General features: G+C 42.8%; 1 protein-coding gene across 1 annotated transcript in view; it reads right to left on the bottom strand.

Annotated features, from left to right (window-relative positions):
* Positions 1-10,929: 10,929 nt before the first annotated feature.
* LOC121600140 (insulin-like growth factor-binding protein complex acid labile subunit) overlaps positions 10,930-11,100 on the bottom strand; it is a 1,956-nt gene continuing 1,785 nt past the window's right edge. Inside the window, exon 1 of the mRNA XM_041928467.1 lies at positions 10,930-11,100. This exon is cut by the window's right edge and continues 1,785 nt beyond it. The gene's annotated coding sequence lies outside the window, so the exon portion shown is untranslated.

Below are 11,100 nucleotides of genomic sequence, written 5' to 3'. Positions count from 1 at the left end.
TTTATTTATCATTCATACTTCACATTGCTAATTTTGTGTTTAAAATATTTCCATTTAAAACGTACAACAAACGTGTGAATCGAATCAACTTTCAGCGCCCATAAGTTTCATCCTTCGAGTTTCCCATTTCCCGTTGTAAACAGTGATACAGGAGTGCGCCAGTGAAACACCGAAACAATTTGTTGTGCAATTTATTTTTCGTTGCACCGCTCAGCACCACGATGGCAAGTTTTCATTTTCCAATTTTCCTTGCCATTTCTTACGGTGCAAAAAAATAAATAAAGCAAAAGAAAAGCAAAATGCACTTTCTCTGCCAGTGACGTTTTCTATTGCCACCGTTACAAACTACATCTGATTCTTCTTGCCTGGCCCCGGTTCATTGTGGTCTTTTCAATTTGAGTTTGTTGTTTGGTGTATTTGTTTCCTCTTCCTCGCCTGTCGGCGCCTGTGGTGCCCCACATCGGTTTGGATAGCCACTGTACAACATGGTGCTAAAACTCGGCTGCGCGTGTCCCGAGCGGACCACCGAAAACATCAGCCATGGGCCCTGCTGAGGGCAACAAGCGCGTGCAGTTTTTGCTTTGCGAATCATCCCACCGGCATGGGCGTTTTCACCAATTGCTAACGTTTGCTCTGGTTTACCGTTGGGTTTGGATTCAATCTGGACCGAGCCGCTGCAATGCACAAGCTCCATTCTTCATTTTGCCAACGGCGAGCGGGGTAGGACACACTTCGGCGTTCGGATGCTGCGTTTGGGCAAAGAGAAAATGAAAGGCAACGGTTTCGTCTTCGGCTAAGGGGAAATATTATTTTATGCAAAACACTGACGGGAAGCATGTTTCGTTAGTGAAATTTACTGGAAATGAGTAAACTGTTTCAACTTGCCGGTGGGTGATGTAGGCTCTTTGTGAGCGAACGGGGTGCACCAACACTGCACTTCCTTGTGGGGCTGGAACCACACGGAAGGATTTGTCTTGTGGCCGTTTGTGATTGGAGAAGTTGGAAAGTTTCAGTCATGTTTGTGATAGGGTCGGAGTTTGGCCGAGTTTTGCATATGCTTCGTGGTAGCCAGACATGCTTCTGCTTTTAAGTCTTGAATGCTTTACGTAAGTTTAAGCTCAATATACTCGTATACATATGTCAAAAGGGTGTAAGTGGTAAAACATATTATTTAAATTTCCAATCCAACTATTTTCGATCAACACTATTGTAGCATGATCAACATGATTTTTTCCTGTTTTATGTAAGTAAAGGTAAAGTTCTCAATAAAAATACGTTAAAACAATGCACTGCAATGCGTAACTCTTATGCAAGCTCTCAGCTCTGCATGCTTCAAAGAATTCAGCACTCAGCCGAACCTGCTGGACACTATGGGCAAACTATTCGAGCGTTCTGCAGCGGGTTCTCATCCTTTTGTAATTACAGAAAGTTCAGTTAAATATTAATCACCGTACTCCCAGCGGTCGGCACATTCGGGGCAAAACCATTCGCCCCGGCGTCGATCGGCGCCGCTGTGTCTCGTTCTGTCGTAAAGTTTGATTATTTATCACTCCCAACTGGACGAAGCCAAAACGAGGCCGACCGAAAACTATGACCTCTTCCGATCCACCCCGACACTGCGGCACCCCGGTTTGACCGCATCGGTGAAAATCGCCGGTGCAGGATGTGGTTCTTCCTGGTTTGAAGCGGGTTTTTTGGGGGAGCCCGGAACAATCTTCGACCGACCGCATCGTTACGCCAGCGAGGGCCTGGCGAAGGGGAGGAACCGAAGCCGCATCATCAGATTTATGAAATTTTAATAAAACACCCGTAAGACCGAGAGGCTATAAATAATAATTAAAATTTATATCCACACCATATTGTTTCAGCACATTTCCGGATGGGTGACGGGTATGGCCGGACTTGCTGCTGGTGTGACAGAACCAATTCTTCGGAGGGTGAAACTTTTTGGACAGAAGTAGGCAAGAACTTGGTCCGGACATTCAGGTTTGATGGACCAGTGCAGAGGAACTTAAGTGAACCAGAAGCATCTTTATTTCTCTTACATTGCAATTGGTTGATTGGTGATTAAATGCGCACAGTGATTTGCTAATAACAATCTGCATAGTTATTATGCACACGGCTAGAGCAGTATTATTCAAAAAGTAGTTGCTCAATGCACAACATTCATTTAACAATGTACAGCGCTTATTGAATCATGCAATATTCTAACAAGAATTCATATTTCATAAACCTACTGTATTCTATCATCAAGCAGCTGCAAAAAAAGGCCATACAAAGGCGCTTTTGATAATCAAATTAAATTAAATATGATTACAACACAGGAAATTTATTAGACTTCACCACGTACGCACAACAACAGTGCAGTTTTTGTTCAATTAATTTTCAATTTTCCATTGTTTGTAGCGACCCACCCATCTAAGCCAGAGATGCATTGGAGTTGACCCATCGCACCGTAAATCATACCGATCTAGTTGTGCTGCAATAACTGTAATGATATAAATAACAAACACACACACACACACGCACGCGAGCGCTTTGCAATGCAATGGTTGAATTGCTCCATTAATATAAATTATTTTTTCATTTGTCAAACGTTCCGCCGGGCAATCCCGAGTTCTCGCGGGTTCGGTGCAATTGTTATCGTTCCGCCAACCTGTCCATGGTTCCATAATGTGTAATAGAATTCGTACCCGATTCGCGTTCGCGGGAAGCTCAGTTTTGTTTGCACCTACGCAGATCGGTCGGTGGAATGGTGCGAAAATATTGTGCATAAAAGCAAAACCTGCAAAACTGAAAAACACGCAAACAAAAAAAAACAACACACGGAATAATCATTTTTAGCTGCTTCCGATTTCCAAAAGGGAGGAAAACAAGATTTTCCACACCATGAAGTACACAAACAAATTGGAAAACTTTTGCCACGGTTTGCCCGCTTTCATCCCCCCCCTGCCATAAGCCGGAAACTACCACCCCCCACAGCCATGGTAGTCAATGGCCACAGTTCGGTCAACGCGTTGTGCGTCGCTGCGTTATTACATGCCGGAACTGGGCACCCGAAACCCGTAGCACATAGCACCAGCAGGTTGCACATTGCAGCCACATTACCCTACGCGAATATGCTACACATTTCCGCATCCCGCGCTGGTGAAGCTTAGGTTGAGCTTGGTTTGAGCGGTCAGAGGAGGGCAGGACAAACTTTCAAGATAACTTCATTTGGAGGTTGGCTTAGTGAAATTTTCTCAATATTTTTTCCCTCCCCCCTTTGCGCCACCCTTCCTTGCATTGGCAGCGGGGAGTGGTTTTTAACGCGGGCCAGGGTGGTCCGATTCGTATTTACGCTTCGCCTGTTGGGGGTCTTCGCGAGATGATTTATGGCGCACACTTTTTCCTTGCCCGGTCCGCAATGAAAGTAAAACCGCACCGCTAACGAAGACGGCGACCGTGTTTACTACAGCTGTGGCTTTTTGGGTGGGATGTCTTAGCGAGCCGGGATGCTTAGAAGCTTTTTTTTGGGGGGTTAAGAATGGTTTTCTGCTGAATTGAAGATAAAAAGAAAGATAATTATAATTGTGTTGGATGGCCAGAAAGAGCATTGCGAAGGAGGGACATGTTTATTTGATAGCCTTTTTATTATTAGTTTAGGAACACTTGCATTTGCGTTGATTGTTTTCTGTCTTGTTAGTTCCCTCGGTACATTAAATGTCTTTTTTCGAGGGATATCCACAGTCTTCACAATATACTTACAACATGGCAAAAAGGGACAAATTTTGATAAAACTGAATCATCTGTCAAGTATTCCAATATTGTATTATTTTATCAATGTTTTTTTAAAGGTATACATTGTTTTCAAACAGTTTGAAGAACTTTGTCGACTCTGCTGCAAAACCATTTATTAAATGCTTATCACAAAATAGCGTACTCTCTCATATTTTATTTGCAAATGCCTAAACTTTTAAGAATTACTGATGACTCATTGAAAAACCTTCTTCAAAGAAATAGGTTGTTAAAGCACTTTTTTTAACCAAGTTATCAAGGACACTAGTGGTAGTTTCTACAACTTTATTTGAGACAAACAAAATCACATTTATCTCATATTGTATAATATTGCTTACTCAGGAAGTAATTGGTCTTATACTTAATATACACTATAACCTAAATTATTTAAATCCAGCAATTAATAGCGCATTAAAAACGTACAATAACATACGATAACGCACAGAATAGTAAGTTTGGGTAAAAAATGAGTCGTGTGATGCCAGTCAAAATTATGGCACTAAGCGTAAAATTCCAGAGCCATCGCAGTTGTGTGATCAATTGTACTATAAGCTCGTCTAGCCAGTTGAGTACTCAGACGTCGATAGTTGCAAAAAGATCTAGAGGATGCATCAAGGCGAATTCTTGCTTGTAGTTCAGGCATGTCAATCTCACCTATCCGTAACTTAGACATAAAATTAGGCTGTATTTTAACCAGCAAAGTGTTTGTATCATTTTTGCATGGAATGTTAAATATTAGTATTCTCGTGGAAGTTGAAGTTTGAAGTTCAAATCTTATTATGTAATTGACACTGAATTATTATGGTAAAACGGTAGTGAAAACCGAACAAGTTTAGATTATTTAATTTGCACTGTCAGTATTTGCATATAGTACTGGTATAACTACATACGATAGAAACATCAAAGACACAATTATAAATTTCTATAAACTATTGCGATATTATACTATAGTTAGAACAAAAAAATAAATCAACAAAAACGATCTTTAACACAAACGAAATTCTGCATTTTTATTTTTGTCCTTGCAAGTCCTTATAACACAATTGAAGAACTATTTCGAAAGCATTGCACCCTTAAAATAGTGCCTGAGAAAAAAGGTTTCAATTAAGCCAGGAAAAACAAATTCAGTTTCCATTCGCTCGGAACAACGCACCAACGGAACCGTCACTCCGCCCAATGTCATGTGCAGTGCGCACCCGTTGAACCTCAACATGCGCCCTGAAAGAGCGTCATAATGCAAATATTATGTAAATTTTTGGAAATAAACCTAAAATGAACGCGCAAAACGTACCACGATGGGGGAAAGTGGGCTGCTGCCATGACACGGCGGCGGCACCTTGAGTGACAGAGTTGATTTGCAGAAACAAAAAAAACTAAAGAACGAACAATAAAGAGCAAGATGTAGTACGAAGAAGAACCGCCGGTTGTGCTTTGCAATAACTAATTTTCACACTCTCCTTCCTTTGCCGTGTGTTCGGTGTTCGGCGCACAAACGAGCTGAAAGACAAGCAACTTATGTCTTTTGGTGCTCCGCACGTTCGGAAAATTGGAGCATTTAAAAGCTGATGCCCGGTTTTTTTTTTTTTTTTTGGGTGCTATTTCCACCCTGTGGGCATGATTGTTTTTTTTTTTTGCCCCGTTCTGCGCTGCGCTGGGTTACACACATTCTCGCTGGGGGGCACCCAGAAGCCGGCAGCAATTCCGCGTGCTGATGAAATTGAAAAATAAAAGGTAAAGTTTTGCTCATTGTTTCGAGAAGAGCGGGCGAGAGGAGCGAATTTTCACAGAGCTTTTTTCTCTGTGGTTGTGTATGCAAGAAGGTGAGGAAAGTGCCTGTGACGTGCGCAGTGTGGAAATGTGCTCCGAGGTTGAAGGAACAGAACCACTCGCAATGGAGCCTTCATTGTTGTAGCTGTTTGATTCTACTGTGAAGTGAAAGCAGCACTCGTCCCGCTGCCACTGTTCTCGTTGCTTTATTGTCGTGAATTAAATTCACTCTCAAGGAGCAGCTAAAATTCACTTCTATGATGAGTTCCGTATGGTTCTGCTTTTTTCCTCCTTTCTTTGGGGCGAGTTTTCCATTTCAGGGCACACAAATGCTTTGAGTCTGCTCATTTTTGTATTGTTTCTAGCATTTCTTTTTTCATCTGTCGCTGTCATCTCTTCTCAACCAATCACGAAAACAGCTACAGTTTTTGCTAAAGATAATACTTTTTGTTCATCTTTTTGGGGCATGTTTTTGTACCTTATTTTAATGGAAAAATATGTTTTAGCCGGTCTCATGGTACAGTCGTCAACTCGTACGACTTAATACATGCCCGTCATGGGTTCAAGCCCCAAATAGACCGTGCCGCCATACGTAGGACTGACTATCCTGCTATGGGGGGAAATCAATTAGTCACTGAAAGCCAACCCCACAAGTGGGTTGGTAGGCCTTGACCGGCATCGGTTGTTGAGCCAAAGAAGAAGAATATGTTTTATCGTCAAAATGGTTTGTAAAACATATGACATTTTCAGCGTGCATGACAACAGATGCATTAAAATAATTAATTTTGCCTATTCAAAAGGTGTAAAACTACCAAGCGCGTACTTCACGCATTGAAGCAAGTCCGACGTAAAGGGCTTTTTATTAGCAGGAATGACTTTAAACAGACTTAACGCCATTTAACACAAAAAATAAAATGCAACCCAAAAAAAGTGAAAAAGTTCCTTAACCATCTTTTTTATCTACATCAATTTCCAGGCTTTCCGCTCCACGAAAAGCATTCCAGCGCCCGTCTCGAACAATTGTCCACCCGTGCGTCGGTCTGCCATCATAAAATTAACCCACGTACCCACCCACAGGCTATACACAAACCGCTCCAAGTTAATGGGTAAATGATTCAGCTCGCTTTCCCAAAAAAAAAAGAAAAAGAAAAAAATGATAAGCCACATTATCCCGGTACTCTTTGGGTGCTGGTGAAAATTTTTACAGCACATTCCGTTTCCGCGATAGTAGCCAGCAAGTAGAAGTATGACAAAATAATTATGCACAGTCTAGTCTGGAAACGGTTGATACGCAGAAAAAAAGGGGCAGCTGTGTTGCAACTTTTGCAGTGGGCAGCGGGGACTGGAAGAAGGCAAAAAACAATAAATGAAAGTGAATTTAAGCAGACAATGCCTTTAAGCCTTTTGCTGTTGGTGTAATTGGATTCGCAGTCGGTGCTTTTCTCTTCCAAGAACGTAAAAGCTTCTGCAGAGGAAAGTGGTTTTTCATTGAGTGTTGAACGAGTTGCGTGAATGCTTCTTCTTTACAGATATGGATTTTTTTTTTGCTTGATTCAATGCCAATGCAGATAATTATAGTGAAGCAAGTGTTTTATTTCTTTCACCAAAGCAAATAGTGGCGAAGCAAAAAGTCTTTCAAACTTTCACCAGCCTGCCAGCGTGCAGAGCCATATGGGTTGGGGCATGTCGTTTTTTTTTTTAGGATTCTAGTTTGGCCCACGCTTTGAAGACTCTGTTTTATGTTCTCTGTACCTTATCCAAGCCCAACTATCCGCTGCACTTGAGCGGACTGCCAGTGCAGGGATCGCATATGTGACCGCAAGCCAAAGTCGTTAATTCTTCTCTCATCCCATATTTTATGCCCTTGTGGGTTGAGCCAAACATTCGCTCGGAGCGTTGGTAAGCGGAAGTTATTATTTCTTTGGCTTTGCTTTGGGCTGAGCTAATCCTTCGGTCATAGCATTGTTTGACATATTTTTACTGATATACAGTTGCTCTCGTAATGAAGTAAATGCAACAATTGTATTAAAATCAAATGAGTTCGTTTAAACACGTTCGAAAAGAATCTAAAGGATCTTGCTACAAGGCACAAGAATGCTCAACCATATGCACCAGCGTTCTAGCGCTCAAGTGTTGTGCATAGCAAATGAGTAAATAATTGCCAGCACGTGTACGACAATGGCAGAGGTTACGGTCATAAAGGACCTTTTTCCTTAGCCGTCTACCGTCGGACTTTCAAAACACAAACTCCAGACTTTTCAGCTCATTTTGCAACGTCCCGTAAGCCCCTTTGCTTCCAGTGGTGTGTCTGCTTTGAAACATTGTGCCTTTTAATCTTTTCCTCCATCGCACGATCGCTACAAATTTGCTGTCAGTAAGTCTAACGAGACCATGGGCGACTTCATCGTCGCACAAAGCTGGCAAATGCAGGCGGGTCGTGGCGTCTGCATGACCAGGCTCATGAAAGTTGCATGAAATTCGGTGCCGAATTCATCATCGTTGCGGCAGCACACAGCTTGCCGAACGCCTGCAACCTCAACCACCAAACGATGGAGATCTTTCGGTTATCGATGAGCCAAGTGGGGGGTTTTTCGGCATGCGAACAAATGACGTCCACTTCTGCTGTCTCGTTGGGCGAGTGTTTTAATCTTGGCAGTATCATGTTTCATGCCAAACTTGGGTGGCGAAAGACTTGCGTGTCCCTTTTGTCTAGACGGCAGATGAGACCAACGGCTCCTAAGCTGGCCACACACATATGTGCACACGCACCGTGTTGGGTCATATGCACTCATACGCTAAAGGATTTTAATAATCCTTTATTGGGACGTAATATTATTGATTATCAATAGGTAAAGTAAAACGAAGTCTGGTGCGTAATTGAATTTTTCACCAATTTAAAATGGGGATCATCTTACCATCACCGAACCAGACTGAGGTGACAAAATTGTTTGAGCTGTTTTCTTTCAATAACCATGCCAACAGGGATATTCGAAACTGTTGGACCTCATTACAGTAAAATCCTTAACGATTGTGAGCCATCCTCTTATGAACCAAAAGAGTTTAAGGATTGAGAGGTTATCCAACCCTGATCAACCCTGAGTATCATATCAGGTGTTTCGTCTCTCAATTTTGTAGATAGATCGATGACATAAAGCTGTAGAGCTCTGTTTTTGTTGATGTTACTGCCCCTGTAGTTGAACTGATCATAATATTAGATAATGTACTTACACTATTGATGTAACGATCCTGACAAGATCAAAATTGTTATGGAATTTCAAATAAGCAAAAGTCAAAAGAACAGTTAATATATAGTCATGTATACTTAGGTCCATTATTGTCCATTATTCTGTTCAATTAGGACCAACAAACTGTCCTTAACTATATTTCCCACTTCCGTTTCAAACATCCGCCATTCTGACATTATTGTAATATCTTCGAAGCTCGCAAAACGAATGTAAAAAGAATAAGCTGCACAATGTGTAATGTTTTTCTTGAAACACACTATGACCTTTCCGTTTCTTAAAGGATCCTGTAACGAAACACCACACAATGAAGCATCTTCTCATACACTTGCTCGAATCTGATACAAACCTCTTCGAAAAAAGGACAAAATGCACAAAGCGAGAAACGACAATTTTATTTCACACGCGAGCTAAATAAGATCCTTTTCATCCGGAGGCTAGAACCAATTCTAGAAGAACGAACCGAAACAAAAAACAAGGAATGGGCATCAACTAGCGTCATCGTTTCATCTTTTCTCTTCCAACCAAAATCCCGCTCAGCAAGGACATTTTCACATTTAGCAAAAGCAATGAAATATTATCCCAATGCTATGTCGTCAGTTCAGTTTTTGGTGCCCGTCGGATGGCGTTGACCGGTGTCAAGTTCCCACCGTTGGTTCACACAGCGAGGGGCAAGGCCAACACGACTTGGTACTGGTGCAGCCCATGCAGTGCGGGAGGAACGGTCTGCTAATGATGTCCACTTTCCGACCCGGTCAGTCCCTCAGTCAGTGAACCAAAATGTTTGGTCAATCCGTAACGTCGCTATTAGCTCTGGGCCAAATCTTCGGCATACAATCCTATTATTTTTATCTTGCACTGTTTCCTCCGCTTCTTAAAGGCGACACAGTATCGTTGCGACCAAAATAACACCGACACCGGTGTAAGCTTTCCCATGTGTTCCCTGGGAAGATTGCATTTTCCACCGCACTGCCGTGTCTTGGTTTGCGAGTTTATTTTGTCACCCAAAATCATCTTCGTCGTCCTCGGCGAGCAGCAACGTTTTGTAATCCTCCCTGCATATCCGCACAGGTTGTTCATTGTCCAGGGAATGGGAGCGTACGTAGCGGATAGAATTCAGAGCGTAAAATCTTCTTTTTCGATTGCTTTTCACGTGTGGGTACACACCAAAGGGAGAGAGGCAAAACATTCCCTGTTCAAGCAAAGGAAGGGAACAACAGTTTAAGGAGTAGCTGTAACAAACACATTAAGGTTACAGTAAAGAGGCACTACGAGCGCCAGTACAGTAGAAACAGCGAAAAGAGAAATTCTACTCAACTTCCAAAGCCCAAGCACACGTGCAACTTTTCTGAGCTGCAGATCTCTGTGCAGTCTTGATGCAGTATGATGATGAAGATCCACAGCAACAGGAACGAAGGAGAATACCAAAACGGTGAAGTTACGGTGCAGTGAGTGAGTGAAAGGTTTATGGACCAAGCATCATCGCTCGATCGCTGTGTCTCTTCTATTCGTTCGCTTGCCTGGCTTTTTTTTTGTATCTCGTCATAGCATAAATCTTGTCCCAATAATGACAACGGAAGGAAAGAAACCGACCCGACGAACAGCTCGCTCCGCGTAGAGACAGTACGCGCGAAAAAGAAAGAAGAGACCAAAGGGCACTAAAAAAAACGAAATCCCACGATCGGAGAACGAGCAAGGATCGGGACATTGGGCGAAGCTGGGAAAGGAGCTAGAGAAGCGGACCGATTAAAATCTTCAGGGAGTGTACGGGAAAAAAGGACACCTCAGGCATCTCTGCGGGGTGGAGGCTCTCCGACCGAAGAGAGCGTAGAAGCGAGGCACCATGAACTTGACCCAGCCAGCCAAGCTTGGATAGCACACAAACAAACCCTTGGACTGGAAACGTATAAACTTTCGGAATAAAGAACGTACTGAAGGAAGTAAGAGCTAAAGTTTTTTTGTTGTTTGTCTTTGTCTTTGACCAGTTTTATTACTCCTTTTTTATGTTCTCCTCTCTCTCCCTGTTCACGAAAGCAATTTAATGAACTCGTTTTGTTTTAATTCGCCAATTGCCCCCTCCCCGCTCCGTTGGCACCGCTGCCCTGCTGGGTCGCGGTCGTGGACAGTAAATGAAACTCGCTTCCATTGCGCTATGTTTCCCGTGTGCCACTTCCAAACTGTGCCGGGTCGTCAACGATGCTCCGTCCGAGCCCACTGTTGCTGTAGGCTCGGTGGCTGGCTTGCCGGTAATCCGAACGTGATTATTCCTTCGATTACGCGGTGACGCGCCTGATTGACAGGCGCATGCGATCAT

Source organism: Anopheles merus, chromosome 3L, assembly GCF_017562075.2.
Source record: "Anopheles merus strain MAF chromosome 3L, AmerM5.1, whole genome shotgun sequence".
NCBI classification, from domain to species: domain Eukaryota; kingdom Metazoa; phylum Arthropoda; class Insecta; order Diptera; family Culicidae; genus Anopheles; species Anopheles merus.
Note: the sequence above shows the minus strand (reverse complement) of the source record. Positions and strands in the feature narration are given on the sequence as shown.